Source organism: Alligator mississippiensis, chromosome 15 (assembly GCF_030867095.1).
Source record: "Alligator mississippiensis isolate rAllMis1 chromosome 15, rAllMis1, whole genome shotgun sequence".
Taxonomy (NCBI): Eukaryota; Metazoa; Chordata; order Crocodylia; family Alligatoridae; genus Alligator; species Alligator mississippiensis.
This window is the reverse complement of record NC_081838.1, coordinates 10,391,421-10,409,522: the sequence shown is the minus strand read 5'-3', so window position 1 is coordinate 10,409,522 and position 18,102 is coordinate 10,391,421. Positions and strand designations below refer to the sequence as shown.

Genomic DNA, 18,102 nt, shown 5'->3' with positions numbered 1-18,102 from the left:
ATCTGAAAACCACATGTTTGAACAGCAATGCTTCCCCTGCATGGCATGTGGGAAACAGGAAACATTGAGCAGCACAGTTAGCGCATGAGAGAATGACAGGAGCAAGGGCAGCATTAACAGCTCTATCATCTCAATGATGCTGTGAGCTGGTGGGTCGGGGGCTTGCAATACCCCCTTCCCAGGTCACAATGCAAAAAGGTTCTTAGCTGAATACGGCATCAAAGATCATAAGTGACCTGGTGCGGAAAGCAGCGGTCCCACCGCCAGTGGTGTGCGGTTCTTAGACCTGCCACTGGTGGAACTGGCAGAGGTCACTCAGGACACGGGACCAAAAGGGCCTGGCTCTCCTTATGTTCCCGATAGTGTGTTCCAGCCAGCTCGGCTTCCCTTTTCCAGATCCTCACACGATGGCTTGGCAAGACTTGGGACCAACGGATGCCTGTTCTAGATATTTGGATGCTTCCTTTCCTTGAAGGAGGCTCCGGTTTCATGCCTGTCTCTCCCTCCCCAGCTCTGTTTTGGGAAGGGAGGGTTTCCTATCCTTGCAATGCCCCCTTCCATTTGTTAAAGACCAATGCTGATGAGATCCACTTGTTCATGACGAGGGAGGGAGAGTTAAGGATGAAAGAAAACCAAGTTGTTCACATGTCTTCCATCTTTGCTCTGGAAGGAATCAGAGCGCCGAGGCTGGCTGGGCACCTGGTTGAAGAACCATGGGCCAATTGCCACCTGTGGATGTGACTGGCAGGGACCCCTTGCTCTGGGCTACATCCTGGGCTGCAGATACAGAGAGATTTGACTCCACCAGCCTTCACCTTCATGCCACTGGTCACTCAGCAGGTGGTTTCCTTGCTGGAGAGGTCAGTCACATGGACAAAATGGTCCTTTGAAAGAAGAATCAGCCGACAGCAAACACATTTTTTCCTTTGGCCACTTGACTTTCCACAGTCCTGCCCTGCTCTTCCATCTTCTTACCTTCATGAGATGCCATTTTGGTGTATCCTGTCAGACAGTGCACAATGCAAGTGGAGGATAAACTGGGGATGTCCGGGTAGACTATGGAGTATGTGTCCAGACAAACCGGAGGTCCTTGTTGTCTACTCGAGTCTGAAGTGAGATGAAAGGATTTGTTCTTGGTACAAAGCAAAGGGCAGGACACAGTTCCCGATGAGATCTCGAAAGCAGAAACCCTGGCACGTGAAGCAAAATAAAGACAGGGTCCACAAGGCAGGAGGAGAAAGTCCCTTCGCTATTCTCCGGAAGAGCAAAAACTATTGGCCTGCAGCTTGCAGTGGCTTTGAAAGGCTGGTCAGCCCTCTCTGCTCCAGTGCTCCTCCTCTTTTTTTCAGTGGCTTGCCTAGCTTTGATCTCATCAGTGAGATGATCTCTAAGGATCTGCACAAAGAGCACAAGGACCTAAACTGGCTCATTGCCCGCCGAGCTCTACCAGTGAGGGCCTGGAGACATAGGGGGGGCAGTCGGGGAGACCCAGCTGCCCGTGGCCCAACTGCCACAGGGCCACCGAGACAACCGGCCACCTCCTTTGGCTCTGCACCTGCACCAAGGAGGTATGGAAAAGGGTGAAACAGCTCTGCAAAGCGGTGACCGGCGTCAGCCGGCTAACCAGAGAAGCGGCGCTGTATGGGCATCTTGCCAAACATCGGGGGAGACCGTTGTCCTGTTTTGACCAGTTTGCGTCCTGCATCAGGAGCGCTTTGTGGAAGGCCAGGAACCTCCTGTTGTACAGACAAACGGATGTAGAGGTAGTGGGCTGCGTGAAAAAGGCGCCGAGCAAACTCCGGACCTACTACTAGAAATCGGTAGTAGAGGATGGAGAAGACGCGGCCAAAGTCAGCTGGCACAGAGACATGTGGCACAGGATCATCCAACTCCCCCCCACCAAGTGGAGAGAGGGACGAAGGCAGCGAAGAAGAGGAAGGGACAAGCAGAACAGAGGACAGCGACAGCAGCAGCGGGTCCTCCAGCGGGAGCTGGAGTGACAACGACAGAGAGGGCACTTGAACTGAGTATGTGACCCCGCAAGCGGGGTCGGGGTGGAAAGGAAGCATGGCCTGGTCTGAGGGACCAGGATGGACTTAGTTGTTTTGCACGTGTTGCGCGCGATGTGGATATTGTAACGGGTTCGGGGGGGCAGCGCGCCTTTGTATAAGTGTGGTTTTTGTAACGGGAGAATGTTTTTCCTTTTGTGGTGTGACATGAAGAGTGTAGATATATATACATATATCTTATATATATATAGAGAGAGAGAGAGAGAGGGGGACACATATATTTTTACAAAAAAAAATAAAAAAATCTCTATCACCGTTCGATGATCACCATAAGCCTGAGCCCACGCTTCCCCGCTTCAATTTGATTTGGCTTTTCGGACGCCTTCAGGGGAGGCCGCAGGGAATTCTTCACCATACGTTAGAGGACAATTAGATGCACATGGGAGAGCTCTAATCCAAATAATACTTAATAAACATTGGACTCTAAACACATATTCAGAAACAAACGGTAAATAATGAACTTGTAATCGCAGATGATAAATTAGGCTGAATTAAATAATTACCCCACGGTGGCTCTTTCAGTTCACAGCATGTGCTAGCATGGCTGCGTTCCTGTTCCAGCTGAACACGAGTCCCCAAAGGGCTGTGAGCATGCAACCATGGAACTGGTGGGCCCTTCAGGTTGTCTGCAAGTGAACTGATAGATCTGTGGCAAGTGGATATTAAACTTCACATCAAATAGGGGTTAATAGCAGACACAAGAACGTAAATTGATGGAGGAAGCCTTCTCGGTTCCATCCAACCTGTTTTCTTTGCTGGGCACTTCTCCTTTCTTCAGCCTGTTCTCTCTTTAATAACATCTAGATCGTTGCTTCAAATACAGCCCCGGCCTGGTGGCTACCAAATGTTCTTCCTGTCCAAGAGCAATCTGACTGCCTGTGGGAAATGATTTGGCAAGGCTGGTTTACAGCGGGCGCATCACAAACCCAGTGCCACCAGGACTATTTCATTTGCTGACAGACGAGGAGGAAATGGGCCACATTCAGAGAACAGCACTTTGAGGGGGCATCTCTCCAAGCCAGGGCTGAAGTGGATTGGCAAGACAGTTTAGGGAAGTTAGTTCATACACAGAAACTAATTGTTCCCAGAATAGGTACAGCGTAAACGGAGGGTTTAAACCTCCAGGTCCCTCAAGCAGGGACTTGTCACCAGTTGTAAATTCACTTAACAGATGTCCAAGTAGAAATGCTTACCAAGAAACCATGCACAGACACAAGTGATTCTGCTCCCAGGATGTGTAAATCATACTGTAACTTCCATGCCTCATCACCTAAGGACTGGGCTGTAGGCAGTCTGGCCTACTGGTTCGGCCCCTGGGGGAGGGCAGGAGGCAGGAACAGAATTCAAATCAAAGGCCGAGTCAAAGTTTTGGAGTCAGAGCCCAAATAACCAAAGCCGAGTGAAGTTCCCAGAAGACAAGAGTCCAGAGGCAGAGCAGAGATGGCAGAAGCCAGAAAACCAAAGGATCTAGAGAGGCTGATCACACCAGCAGTCACTTCAGGCAGAAGTGTTGGCTAGCCTGCAATCTGCCAGGTGGACGTCACCGCAGAGGCGGACTGATTCACTGGGGCTGTGGGGCCAGGGTCTCCCCCTCCTACCAACCTGGGCCCTGCCACGCAGCCGCAGGGTCCAACCCCGGACAGTGCAGTGGCAGCATCGACCGGAGCAGGATGCACCGCCCCCACCCACAGATTCGCACTGAAGCTGGAGCCTGGGTCCAGTTGTGCAGGACCCCACATAACATCACTCTGCAGCCGGGCAGCACCGGGAGTGCAGAGCCGTTGCCCACTGGGTGCATGCGGTGTGGACCGAGCTCCAGGGGCAGCCCCTCGCCCTGCCGCTGCTCAGTCTGGCCGCAGCGGTGCCTGGCAAATGCACAGAATCACGGCCGGGCCGAGCCAGGACCTGACTGTGCTGGGGCCACTCCACCACCGCCAGGTCCTGGCCATGCACCTCTGCTCCCTGCTGCCAGTGCCTCCAGTCACTCTTAAGGCTCTGGCATGGTGTCCCACATCCCATGCCCTGCCTGGTACCTAGCAGCCATGGCCTGCTGCATTGCATACGCCTAGCCTGGCCCGGCCACCAGTTTCATCTGTGCCCAGCTCCCTGCCCTCCCTCCCATGCCTGCCCTCCAGGCATCTGGGGGCTGCCATTTGGCAGGGGCCCCTAGACCCGGACCTAGCTGGCCCATGCATCACCAGGGAGGGTGCCATCCTCAGTAGCTAATCAAGAGACCCTAACAGAGGCCCAGCGGGCTCATCAGCCCAGGTAGGGCTGGCAGTCAGAGCCTCTGACAGGTTTTGCCAGCTGATTGATTAGTCCAGCCAGGCTGAGCTGCCTGTTATGGCCCCTGACACCCCAGGCCTCTCCTCACAGGGCAAAGATCAGCTTTGATAGCATTTCTTGTTAATTTTCCAGAAATTTGACAGAGCCAAAGAGCAGCTCCTCATGCCAGGGAGAGAGACAGAGAACTCAGGGCTCCTCTCAGGGCTGGTCTCAGTGGCATTTCCCGTCCCTCTCTTCCTCTTATTTACGCAGTACATTTGCCACTGAGAGAGGCAGGGTAGGGCTCAGGCAGAGCCCTGCAGCTGCAAGCATGCCAGGAAGATGAATGCCCTGTGTCTCAGCATCTCTGAAATGGAGGGTGGCATCAAAGGAACAGAGAGGGCAGGGAAAGCAGGCAGTTTGGAAAGCAAACTAAGGCAGGATCCTCAGAGGTACCCGCTGCCAGCATATGATAACTGCTAGTGTTTTTCATCGGAGGAGTTGTCAAAAAGAGGCCGCGTCACTCCCATTTTACAGATGGGGAAACTGAGGCACAGCAAATCTCAGGTCACCTAGCGGCAGAGCCAGGATTAAATCCAAGTCACTGATCTCCGCAGTAGCTGTCAGGTCTCTCTGGTCCCCACCCAGGAAATCTGCTCTGCCCTGATGCTTTTCTCAAAGAACACGACAGCACCCAAAGTTGGCTCCTCTTCAGCAAGGGAAAAATGGATGGGTTTGATTTTCTATGCAGCGTGAACCTCTCATTAATCCGGGTAACACTCACGCTGGGAAGAGCTGCCTTTCTCCAGCGGAGGTTCACTGTTATTTTGACCTACTTTCCCTCTAGCAGTTACACAACATTGAGAGAAATTAGATCACAACATGTGATGGGCCTACACAGCCGTAAAGCTGGTTTGCATGTATATAATACATACTTCAGCATACCCAGAATGCCACTGTTTAAAAGGGCTACTTCAGCGGTGGGATCAAGCACTGGTTTTGTATCAGGCATGACAGCGCTATACAGAATATAGCATGTGTGGTCTGTTCGCAAACGCAGCTGCGTAACAGCCAGACGCATCGATAGAGGGGCCCTCGAAAAGTGAAGTCTTTGTTTCCTTTTTGCAACACATCTGGACGCCGAGCAGAGCTCTTGGGCGATGGCTGAAAGGGAGGACAGCGTGAAATGAAGACACTGTGTGGGGAGTTCACTGCCGATCCTTTCACTGCATTCATCTTTGTAGACCAGAGAGTCTCAGCCTTTTTTAGACTCGAAGCAAACCTCGCTAAACTCAAGGCACTCCTCGGAAAATGTCAGCTCTTGGTTTTCATTCAATTTTGGACTACAGAAAAATAAGAGAGCAATTCTTCTATTGCAAAGAGCTCAGACAGACATACAAGAACGGGTCAGAATGCTTTTAATGCTATGGATTCCTATTTGACGTCTCTCTGGGATTATCTTGTGAGTCAGGCATGCACCCCTAAACAGTGATAACAGTGTGTGACACCCTGCAGCACCCCTGAAAGGATGTCAAGGCACCACAGGGTGCTGTGGCACCCTGATTGAGGATCACTGCTGTAGACTCCAAGTGCCCTCCAGCACGATTAAGCCATAGTGGGTTTAATCCCCATGTCTCACAGACTTCCTTAAGGCAACTCACAGTCTATGACCTGTGGTATAAGGAACGTCACACTGCATGATCCGCACGCCTTTTTTAGCTATGAAATCGGTGAAAACCCACCTAAAGTCTCTGTACTTCTGTTCCCTGTTGCTCTACAATGAACTGCCTGCAAAGACCCCGCACAACAGGACAGTCAGACCCTTTGAAACGAGTGTCACTAGCATCAGAGTTCACCACGTGCCATTGTCCCGACTCTCATTCGGCCTCTCTAGAAATAGCATCACCACATCCGAGTTCACTGTGAGAGGGCTTTTCCCGAGTGACCGGGACTACGAGTAATGTGACCGGCTGAGGGAGCAGAAGCACATAGGCCTAGGTCTGCCTCCACCAGAGATGGTAGGCTCTGGCATGTTCCTGACAACCCCCCCTCCAGCACAGGCTGGGTGGGCTGGGAGCTCTCAGAGGATTTCCAGTGAGAATTACAAGTACTTTAGGAAAGTCCTTGTGCCCCCGGGGGAGGATGGCAGCGGTGGGTGGCTGAACGTGGCGCCAGCAAGGAGCGGGGTGGGCAGGAAGCTCATATCCTGTTGAGGTTTCCTTCTGAGCTGCCAAGCCAAGGAGTGGTGCTGACAGACAGGCAAATTCCTCTGCTTCTGACTGCCCCCCAACGACTGAGAAAGAACCTGCGGAGACCCGGTGTCTCTCGGGACACTTTCCGTGGCGCCTAAGTGACAAGGGTTCAACCACATGGTATATAGACCTTGCATGGAGGCCTGCCCCACCAGGGCTCCTTCCTAAACCAGAAGCAATGTGACCATATCTGCACAGGTAAACCAGTTAGCCCGGGGAGGTGGTAATTAGCCCTGCCACTCGGAAGTGCTAATTAGTCGGCCCGCAGCACCACACCGACTGACACAGCTATGCTGCTTCTGGTTTAGGAGGGACCTCACACAGAGCAGTGCAGCACGCTGGAAGTGGCCCTGGGGCACTTACTGGAACGCAGTGAGAGTTGTGCTCCTCAGTCAAGGTGGAAAATGGGTGCTTGGAAAGGGCTTGCAAGGTTCACCAACAGGTGCCAGAAGACCTTGGAGACAAAGAACATATAGGTGTTATCATCTGCCCCTCCCCAAAGGAAGGAGGACGGCTGGAACATCTCATGAACCATCTGACCCCCCTTTCCCTGCTCACGGCATGTCTTGTCCCTCTGCCCACCCACCTTATTCTTGAAATGCATAAACCCCTAGCAAAGCTTCTTGGTTTTCAAGAGCCAAACGAGCCACACTTCCCCTGGGAGCAGGAGGGACACAAGCGCTTTGCAGAACAAGAGCTGGCTCAGGTGTTTAGGATTCATTAGATACTTGCGCTGACAGTCACTAGGAAAAGACGCTTCCAACGATAATTGCATGGTATAGACTAGCTGACTCAACACTGTGAGAGCGGCGCTGGCTTCTGGAGAGGCTGGTTGGAACCAGAATGGCTCAGCGAGGTGAGAGAAAAGGAAGGCAGTCCCAAGGCAGCCGATCTGTAGTCTAAACACTGGCCTACGGTACATTAGCAAGGTACCTGCTACATGCAACCCACACTGCACGCTGCCAGGGATAACAGGTACGCATGAGGCAAACCCTGCTGATTCCTCACAAAGATGAGACGTCTTAAATATTGCAGCTTAGGAAAGACAGATGGAAGCGAAAGCAATTGTGACTACAGCAGAGATGGGGACCAAGAGAGATGTCCCGCGCTCCCATATCCCCCACCTTTCTTCTGCCTCTTCGCAGAAAGGTTGTATGGGGCTCAAGTCTACTCTTTGTTCTGATCTCTCTTTCTGCCAGACTAGGCTTAGAGTGCCCTTTCACTTGTAGCAATCTCTGCCAGCACTGCCCTTTAAACCCGCAGTGTAAAGTGCTTTATGACATCCTTGCTCATAAAGCCTCTGAAGGGAGTTGCAAATCTGGAAGACTCTGGAGCTCTTGAAGAGCGTGATGGTCAAGCCTGTGCTGCTCCTTCTGCCAGAGTTGGCATGAAATAATTCAGCAAGGAGAACTATCAGGATTGCAAAACACTTACCCACCGCGAATTTTACTTTGCCCCATTTTGTGGACACGGGTACTTTGACCTGGTATTAGGCTACTGCAGGACATTCATTTTGCCCCGAAGTTACATGACTAATCCTTATCCAGCAAATGCGCCTCATTGTTCCAAAAGCGTCCAGTTCACCAAGAGATTAGGAAGTAGCAATATGGTCACTTTAGTAGCAAAGGAAGTGCAAATAGAAGAGCCAAAAGCTATATGAGGTGGGAAAAATGGAGACTTCCTGAGAGAAAGCCAGAGATAGAGGGGAAGAGAGAGAGGCCCAAAAACACAAGCAAAGACATGGGAGAGAGAAGCTGATGTTGCAGTTGAAGCACAGAACTGGGATCCGGGAAGAAAAGTTGGCTTCCTATAGGTCTGCCACAGACCTCCTGCGTGACACTGGCCATGACACTGCATCTCAAGGTAACACTTCTTCCTTCCTCTATGTAGGCTGCCAACTTTTCAGGACAGCAAGTAATTTTAAGGGTGTGTACAGGCCCCAATCCTGATGCGGACGTACTTAAATACAAATGATAAGCCAGAAGACGATATAAGGAGGGAGAAGTAGGGAAGGAAACAGATCTGAAACTTCTCCTCCACAATAGAATGTCAAATGGGAAATTATAGCTTGACTGTTATTTAGAGATAAGGGCAAACAGAAATAAATAGGAAAGGCAGGCAGAAATGAGATCAGCTCCCCGCTTTCCCATTGGATGCGTCGTCGGAATGTATGATAACCTTATACCATAAAGGTCACGTGACATCATACCCCAGGAGTCAGGAGTTAATTTAGCAGCGAACTCCAGGGTATTCTCCTAAATAGGGAAGCAGTAGGAGCAGATAGAGTTTCACCCAGCTCCATGTTTACAGGCTGCTTCAGCAAAGCAAAACAGGCCTCACTTCCAGCTTCTCCGACCAAGCTGCTCATCCAAAGGTTTGCCAAACAAGCCCAGTCAACAGGTCTATCATATCACCGCTGGATGGACCAGAGCTGGGCAGCAAATTCAGCGCTAGCGAGTCTGCCCTGGAACAGTGCAGCCTGCTCTTTCCCACAGCACAGCACTGCAGAGCCCTCCGTTCGCCGGAGTAAGCGAGGAGCCTGGACTTCCCCTCGCAACCCTGCCAACGCAGCCCCATTTTGGAACAGCTGCAGCTGCTTGTGGTGGAGAAGCAGTTTAAAAGATCGTTTCATTTGAGAGCTCGCTCATTAATTAAGCTATGATTTTAGTGTAGGTGGAGCTCAAGTTCAGTGCTTTAACATCAGCATGCTTCAGGGCTGATTTCTTGAAAACTGCTGTCCCTTTGCAGACTCAGTTGCTTTGGGCATCTTTTTCTCCTATGCAGCAATTTGCCACTTGCTGCCACATTTATTGCCCTACCAACTCAACTGCCAATGACTTTCAAGTGGCAACAGGGCAGCTCCTAGGTCATGGACCATCACACTGCTCTGGCCTATCGCCTCACCTTAAGCCAGGGGCGGGCAATTATTTCGGGCAGAGGGCCGCTTACTGAGTTTTGGCAAGCCATCAAGGGCCGCATGACAGGCAGCCAGGGACAGATAAATATTAATTTTCTCCTTTTTTTAGGGGCCCCGCGGGCTGGATAAAATGGCCTGGCGGGCTGCATCTGGCCCATGGGCCGCATCTTGCCCACCCCTGCCTTAAGCCATTCCCTGAGCCTTGCTTGGCCCTGGCTGTCTATCGACTCTCTACCGCCAGCGCACTGCAGAGGGACCCAGGCCGTCGCTTTATTCCACGAGCTTGCCAGCCTGGTATTTCCAGGCTTAGCCCAGTTGCGAGCACAGACAAAGCTTTATGGACCTGAGGTTGTTTCCAGTCTCGCTGGCTGGAGCAAACCTAACTTTTCAGCAGCTGCTCATCTCCCTAGTCGTTCTCCGGGGCTGGCGCTAGGTGAGGAGAGAGCGAGCAGAGCGCAAGCAGTGCGGCGTGGTGGATGCAGAGAGTGGGCATGTCTGCCACAAACTCTAAGCTGCAAACTGCCCCTTTAATCAGCACAAAACTATTTTCATTGGCACTGAAATCTGCTGTTAAAAAACACCCACACGCTGTAATCAAAAACCGTGGAAGCGAGGCAAGATTATAATTTACCAGTCACTAAAACCATCACACGTGAGGGGAGAGGGAGGGGGAGAATCCCAGTCGCAGAGGCCCCTGCATCACACTTAGCGCTTCCTGGTGTTCCTTCAGCTGCACCACTGCAAGTGCCTCGTGTTCGGGGTGGATACAGGTCTGCAGGGTTCAGTGCAGACATGTGTCCTTAAAAGATTCCCTGGATGCGTGAGCACATCTGGGATCAGACTTGCCGAGGAACATGAGGCTCCCAGGCTCATGCACAACCTCAGCACAGCCTGCAGGACGAGGGGAGGTACTGGGAAGTCTGGACTTTTAAGCTCTGGTTCTCGCTACCTTTGTTATCTTGCTACCTTTGTTACTGTAGGTGACCTGTCAGGCCTGGGGTCTGAGAGACAGGATTTCTGAGGTCTAATCCTTGCTCTGGTATTGACTTTGTGTGGGCTTAAGCAAGTCGTCATTCATGCCTCAGTTTCCCCATCTGTGAAATGGAGAGAACAAGTTATCTACATTCGAGGAGGTCTATGAGTCTTCACGACTTAAAGTTTAGCAGAACGCCTTAAGGTCCCTCTGTGAACAGGCACTTTATTGCTGTTATAAAGCTGCGTTCCTGTCAGCCAACTCTCAGACTTTAAAGGCCAGGGATGCTCCCTGTTGGGCACTCAGAAATTGGGAGCGACCAGAGTTCATAATAAAAGGAAAGCTCAGCCCCTTGTAACTGCTCTAGCTTTTTCTTTCCTCATAGCTCTCTCTCCAAGTGACACAGCATGTAGCAATTATTGTTTCCCCAGTATAATTGCAGAGCTGAATAAATATGCAGTTTAATCAATGACTAGAAAAACAGCATTGGGAAATTTTTCCCAACCACTGTAGCCTTGGCGAGATCCACCTTCAAGGCTTCAGGGTAATAAAACAAGCGGTAACATGTAAGCATCACCTTCTGCCTCTGATACTTTTCCCGAGGTAGACTAGTGATGGGCAACCAGTGAGATAATCATCAGGGAATAAGGGACCGCGCACTGAGAATACCGAATCCCTTTGGGACACAGCAGCAACAGCAGCAGCAATCCTTCTCTCAGCTTGCCTATGTCCTATAAAAAACGGGGAGGAGAGCTGTTTTTATCAGTTTGTCCAAGCCTGAACATAGATGAGACCACAAATGGATGTCTGTGGGTCTCTTTGGGAAGTCGAAGCAACCTGGAGACTTGATTCAGGAGGGCTGTAAGCCAAAATTGTCGGGAGTCCTACAGATTGGGACCTGGGCAGTTTTGAGTCCAAAGGATGGTGCTCCAGGTTTGGAATAGCAGGGGAATTATAGGACAGGAGGGCAAGGGATGGTACAAATAGGATGCCTACTTACTAACAGCATTTTCTATGTTACAGTTAGAGGTGGCAGGAGATGTTCAAAGATGCACGGTTGGGCCATTGGCATGAGAATCTCGGTCAATCGAGCTCGTCTTTGTTGTGGAGTTTTGTGCCTTGCAGTTACTCCATGGAATAATCACACATGGAAAACAATCTTGGTCCTTGGGTCTTGATCTGAAATGACAAAGGGCCTTTTCAAGCCAGTTCCTTTACAGTTTGTCCCCAGAGGCATCCTGTGGAGCAACGGGGTTGGGAGGAAAAGGGCCCGCTTCCCCCTGGGTTTCAGAAATAAGCCCTCAAGTCCATCTTCAGAGAAGTCCTGACGCCATTTGGACTCTGACTTCTTTTTTTGGATTCCACGCTGGGATAAGGATCTTGGCCATGGAGCGTGAGGGTGTGTGGTGCAGGGAGGGAGGAGCAGCTGCTCCAAGTTTTCCTTTCCATCAGGCAGGTTCACCAAAGGACTCGCTTGTTTGTGTGGCCTTCAGACCCAGCATCAGTTATGCAACCAGGCTGAGACTCAAACCGGGCCTTCAAAACAGCCGTTCCTTGAGTCGCAGGCTTCTACATCGCATTTCTTCTTCTGCCTGGCTCTGTGCTGTGCTGACTAGAAATAGCGTGAGCAGCTTGACAACACACAGCACCGCAAGCAAAGGAACCGGGCGTTGAAAAATAACCCCAACCTAAGAATGGCCGTGCAATGCGTGTGTGTGCGTGCGGCACACTGAGACCTTGCATTCCTATAAAGAAAGCTGTCTTAGCAATAGCAGCAATGGGGCCAGACTCTATTCAAGGGACTGGAGCAAGTTGGAACAGGACCACACTCAGGCACCTAATTGGTACAATAATATCTGGCCCTGTAATGTCAAGAGGTCCACAGGTGAGAGGAACACAGTTGCTGAACTCTCACTCCCTAGACATTTAAGACCAGATTCACCCGTATGTTACAGCAGCTTTGGGCTGCTTCGGTGTGTTTATAGCTGCTCTGCATCACTGGAGCAGTGCGATGTAGCCAGAGGGCCCTGGGGCATGCTCAGGAATGGCTGTGCAGAGCAGCTGCCTGTAGCCTCCTCTGCAAAACATTCTTTGCTTGGGTGCAGGATGGGGAAGGAAACGTTGGCGGCTTCAGCACTTCAAAGCCCGGGGTGTGTAATCAGTCAGGAGTGTTCTGCCAGGAGAAAGCCGCGGCTATTCCTGAAGAGTGCAGCTGCCACTGCCTGCTTGGAGGAGCCAGAGTGGCTCCCTGCAAGCAGCTGCTCTCACAGGCAGGCAGGCGACAGCTTGGGAAGAAGGAGGACTCCCCCCAGGTTTTGGTTTGCATGGAGCCTGCTCTGGAGATCCGACATGCCACATCTGAATAGCCAGGACAGCAAGATGCTGGAGACACCAGTCCAACTCCAGATGCTCCCAGCTGGGGCTCCTGGGCTGTAATTCAGGGACCTCAGACTCCGCCCCAGCCTTTTAGGAGTCTGAGAGCTGCAACAACTGACAGGAGGGAGGATACGGGATGAGCCAGCACAAGAGGCAAGGGGAAGAAGCCAAAGGAAAGTGGCATGCCTCTGGCCCAGTGATTCTCCAATGGGATTTTCCAACTCTAGCCCAAGAGCCTCTCTCTAGCTTCACACCTGCAGCCTCTGGGGTCCCTTTGGCCAAGCATCACTGTTTACAGGTTCATTCTGCCAGTCCATTAGAAAAGCACGTATCAGTTGTCCCGGCTAGAATAAGTGAGGTGCCCAAGGCCCTGGAGTGAGTTAGGGTCAGAGTGCTGGTGCTGGGTTTTACGGATGCAGATTGTTTCAGGATGAGGATTGTTCCTTAAGTGCTGAGACTTCCAGTTCTGTCTCTACCCGCATCCGGCGGAGCAGGAAGAGAGGCAGGAACCGAAACAAGAGCAGGAGGAGTCCTTTGCTTTGACCTCTTTCACCCCATCTACTGCTAGTGAGCACTCAAGACATGTGAGCAGTAGGAGAGGACAGAGAGTTGGGTGGAGACAAGCTGTGCATCCCATGGGGAACCCACCTAAGGAGAATGGGAGCTATTATGTGACTAAAATCAGACAGAGAAGGAATGTCTCTTCAATCAATAGCTGTTAAAGCAAATAACACAATGAAAGAGAGAAATGCCCTCAGAACTGACCTTTGCAAAGAACATGTGTCCTGAACCAGTCCCATATTTAATTAAAACAAAGGCATCCCCTTTTACCAAATGCCCCAGAAAGGGACAGATCAAGGGAAAGGAAGCTTTTTTCTGCCTAGTTCACTGTTCTTAACAGGTCTGCTGAGCATTTGCTAGTTTGGTAGCCAAACAGTTTGTGTTACTGGCTGTCCTCATCATCCCAAAGCAAAAGGGATAGCAGCAAAGTGTGTCTTTGAGTTTTCAAGTGTGCTCTAAAACAAAACACACAGACAACTTATCACCAGGGCCTGGCTTGCCATGAAAAGGGGCCGCTACCAGTAGCCTGGAGAGCATTCTTCTTACAGCTAGGTCAGGTCGAGATGCCAGTGAGATGGGCAGGCGACACTAGCCTAAGCATCGTAGCAGCAAAATGCCCCAGCTGGAAAACCAAAGTGGAGAAGAGGACAAGGCAAAGGAAGAACTGGGAAACCGAAGTGGAGACAAGAAGGAAAATGCACAGAAAGCAACAGCAGGAAGGGGAGGACTTCTTGACTCCTGCCCTCTCCTTCATTGCTCTGCTGGATCCAGATGTTTGAGCGCCATACAAGGCTCTGAGTTTTCTCAGAAAATGAGTGGCTTAATTCTCTTAGTTCCAGAGTCCCAAAGAGCGAAGTCCTTGAAAAGGAGCAGATTTGCATGTTGCAATTGAAAAAGCTTCCTTTCCACTGGGTCAAGCCCGTTGGTATAACAGCACTTGGAGCAAACGTGGGCTTGAGATGTCCTCATGGCGAGACATCTCTATTGATGGCTGGGGAGTATTAGGGAATGCCACGCTGCATTCACGCTCGCTCTTCTGCCTCTGGAAAGTCAACCAAGGGCAGAGGCTGTCTGCACTCTTGGTTCTATAATTCACTTGACAGCCCCAACCAAGACAGAGGTTTAGCCCTGGACTTAAAGAGCCAGAGTTCCAAAATGCTGAATGCTTTCTCAGAGCGTGACATCCATGTGCATTAGCTGGGAGGTGCATGCCCTGCTGCTTTGTGCTGCTCCTGAAGGATGAATGGGGTCACTGGGAGCCGCAGCTCCCATGGACGGCCATTGTCTCCCGTGAATAAAAATGGCTCAAGCTGAATAGAGTGTCAGGCAACCTTTCTTGCTCTCTCCTTTTGCCTGCCGCATTCTCATGCACAAGCCATTCAAAGCTTGCTGTCTTGTATCTCAGAGGCATGGACAGCTGGCTTCTTTGGATAATATGCAAGTCAGGGCAGAGCTCAGGGTTCTGGTAACCACCATATGCGATGACCTCTTTGTGGTCAGAGGTCTCCTGCATATTCAAGCGATGATGTCCAAATTCCCTGTTCGTCCCAAGCAGGACTTGCAGTCGCCTTAAGGTGATGGAGGAACGATGAAGATGTTAAAGAATCCAAAATTTGATCAGTCAGTGGAATAAATGATGATCCTTTAGAAGCCATTTGGTCTGGGGGAAAAAGCATCCCCTCCAAAGATCTCATTTTATACCACACGGGATACTTTGTGCAACCACCTGGGAAATCCTTCCCTCTGATTAGAACGGCTACTCTAAGAAGTGTCAGACTCTACGGTCTGCTAAGGCCATTTACATATTTGTGAATGGTCATAAACCACTGCCAAATCCTACACCAGCTAAACCACGCACTGTCTGTTTGGTGTAAAGTGGGAGGGGGTGCTGGAGTGCCCTGCGGGCATGGTAGGGAATGCAGCTTCAACCAAGTGGAGAATCTAGGCCTCTGTGTCTCCCACCTCCTTTCACTAGGGCAAGAATTTATTAATTGAACCACTCTGTCTACTCTTCCGCAGGGATTTATACACCCATCACCACGGACCTCAGGTGTGATATACTCAAATTTATTCCACCTGTAACCTCTGCCCTTCCACTCTCCATGCTGGTTTTCGGTTGCTTTTCTCACATTGTCTCCAGGTGTTCTGAAACCTTCCCTGATAAGGAATGGGGTGCAAGGAACAGCCTCTTGAATTATTCCCCCAAAGTGGCTCATTTTGGTCTCCCCAAAGGTAATTTCACAGCCGAGTGCCTGCCTCTGAAAACACTTGGCTCCCAAGAGTTTTTCTCTAAGCTTCGTCAGCCACAACTTCAGCTACCATAGATCAAGGTTGGGACATACTCTCTACCCCTGAGTTCGGTCCACTCCTTCTTTAAAGATTCAGGCTGGGTTGCATGTCGGCCCCTAGGTATTAATCTGAGTTGTAATTTTTTTTTGAGGGGTGGCGGGGAGGAGCAGGTGTGGGTTAGGCCAATTTAGGTTCATCCCGATTTGGGCACAGAGAGTATAACGCAGATAGGAAAGAAAATCCAAACGAGACATCACCTCTTTCTACCCCTTGTTTCCATTCCCAAACACACTCAGTGCTGCTATTCGGAAAGTATTTCTCTTTCCCTTTGTCCTATTGAAAAAAGCAAAAAACAACAAAAAAAAAAACTTCAACTGGCACAGATTTCACCACTGGATAATTATCAGAGTGATACTAAAAACTGCAGCAGAGAAAATCATCACATAAGTAGTGGCTCCCAGACACATGCACGCATACATTCGCGTATTATCGTCACCTCTAAGAATGAAAACACGACCAACCACACACACACACACACACACACAGAGTCTTATACCCCACCGCCTGTACGTAAAACCCTCAAATCAACCCTGAGGAGTAACCTTTGCAGAAATGCAAATTAAGCTGCATTTTGCTATTGGCCATTAGCAACTGAATTACAATAAAAAAATTATCTTTCATTGTTTGTGGGAAAAAAATCTGGTTGAAGACATTGAATAATCACTGTATTTCCTTATTTATTTAGTGATCATAAGTCTTACTGTTTGGAGATGCCTGAAAGCAGGAATCCTGCAGCCTTAAAATGTTGTTTACATTCAGTCTGTGTTTTGAATCCGTTGCCCCTTCATGGCCCCCACCATAATCTCTGAGGTTATTTCCTATTGCTGTCACATTGGCTATGCATTCCTGAGCGTTGAGCAATAACTTTCCCCCATAGGCAGATGTTATGGAGCTGGAGCAGCCTGCTAAGCACTACAGGCTTAAAGCTCATTTCTCAATTCATGATGGAAAAAAATGCCATTGCACTTACATTTCTACCTTGATCTCGAAAGAGCTCCACTGATTATCCTGCGAAATCCACCTTCAGATATCCTGACTCTTTAGGGTGCCTCACAACCAAACCTAGTCTGGCGACTGTACAAATAATCTTTTCTGTTAACAGAGGAACTATTATGAGTGGCTTTTCATTATTTGCTTTTTTTGCACTTCCATCAAACTCGATTCCTAGCAGAGCTTACATGAAAACAGCCCGGTCCTTAGGGATCTGAAGCAACCTGCTGTAATTTCAGACCATATTGTGCTATACTGACTGGCGGCCTGTTTTGATCCTCTTTCAAAGGAAAGCTGAAAAATGCAAGAAGTCTGTCTTCAGCTAGGGAGGAAGGGCGGGTATCGGGAAAGAAGGCATGAAACTAATTTTTGGAGGATTTGGAACTAAGTTGGACAGAAGAGCCTGTACTAAGCACGAGCCTTGGTTTGACAGTTTTTGGAGTTCTGCCCCAGTGGCAACAAGCTCCTGTCGGGCAAGCAGATTTAAACCGACAATCAGCTATGCAAACATCATGCAGCTAGCGAACAGTGCCAGCTCCAGAGCATGCATTAGGGGTTTAGCTAGCCACACGCAGTATAGTTCAAGGCAGCAAGTAATTTATTCTCCTTGCTCGACCCGCCATCTTGTAGATCTATTGTAAGAAAACACAAAACGTTAATTAGGGATTTAATGGGTACTTTTCGCACTGAAAAGTTTGCAGTAAGAGCCATGGGTGAATCTATTTGCTCTGAGTAGCCAGAGTAGCCTGAAAGGGACTGGAAGGTTTGACAGCTCCAAATTATGACCCTTCCTCGCTTAAATTAACTGGACACAGGAGTGAGAAAGATAAAGAGTCCAACACAGTGGTCTGTTATCTGTCCCTTGTCTTGTTGCTCCCACTTGCAGGCTCATAAAGGTAGCAACCTTTGTTTCAATAGCTGCTCTGCCTCTGACCCACCATTAAGACTAACTCTTTTATTTATACCCCTGAGATTAATCTTCAGTGAAATCTGACCTCCGTAGCCCATTTTCTGCATTAACAAACAGATTGTTATGGGCCGAGTACAGGGTGTTATCCCAGTTTTCCCAATGGGTAAACTGAGGCAAGAAGTAAAACAACTCGGGCCACCAAGGGAAACAATGCCAGAGCAAGATCCCAATCCTATGCCTACCCAGAGTACCTCTCACCCTACCTATTGGTGTCTGCTTTGTACCCAAGAGATTTCACTGCAATGGGTAAACCGAGGCAAGAAGTAAAACAACTCAGGCCATCAAGGGAAACAATGGCAGAGCAAGATCCCAATCCTATGCCTACCCAGAGTACCTCTCACCCTGGTGTCTGCTTTGTACCCAACAGATTTCACTGCAAG

The 18,102-nt window shown here is 49.9% G+C and overlaps 1 long non-coding RNA gene across 2 annotated transcripts in view; it reads right to left on the bottom strand.

Annotated features, from left to right (window-relative positions):
• Positions 1-4,962: 4,962 nt before the first annotated feature.
• The window catches only part of LOC132245927 (uncharacterized), a 40,010-nt gene continuing 26,870 nt past the window's right edge, over positions 4,963-18,102 (bottom strand). The window contains exons 1-3 of one of the 2 annotated variants that reach the window (XR_009457626.1): positions 8,021-8,360; positions 6,950-7,040; positions 4,963-5,677 (exon numbers count right to left, since the gene is read on the bottom strand). This is a non-coding gene — a long non-coding RNA (uncharacterized LOC132245927). Of the gene's footprint in view, positions 5,678-6,949; positions 7,041-8,020; positions 8,361-18,102 lie in introns of those variants that run through there. The other variant, XR_009457625.1, reaches the window with a different exon arrangement.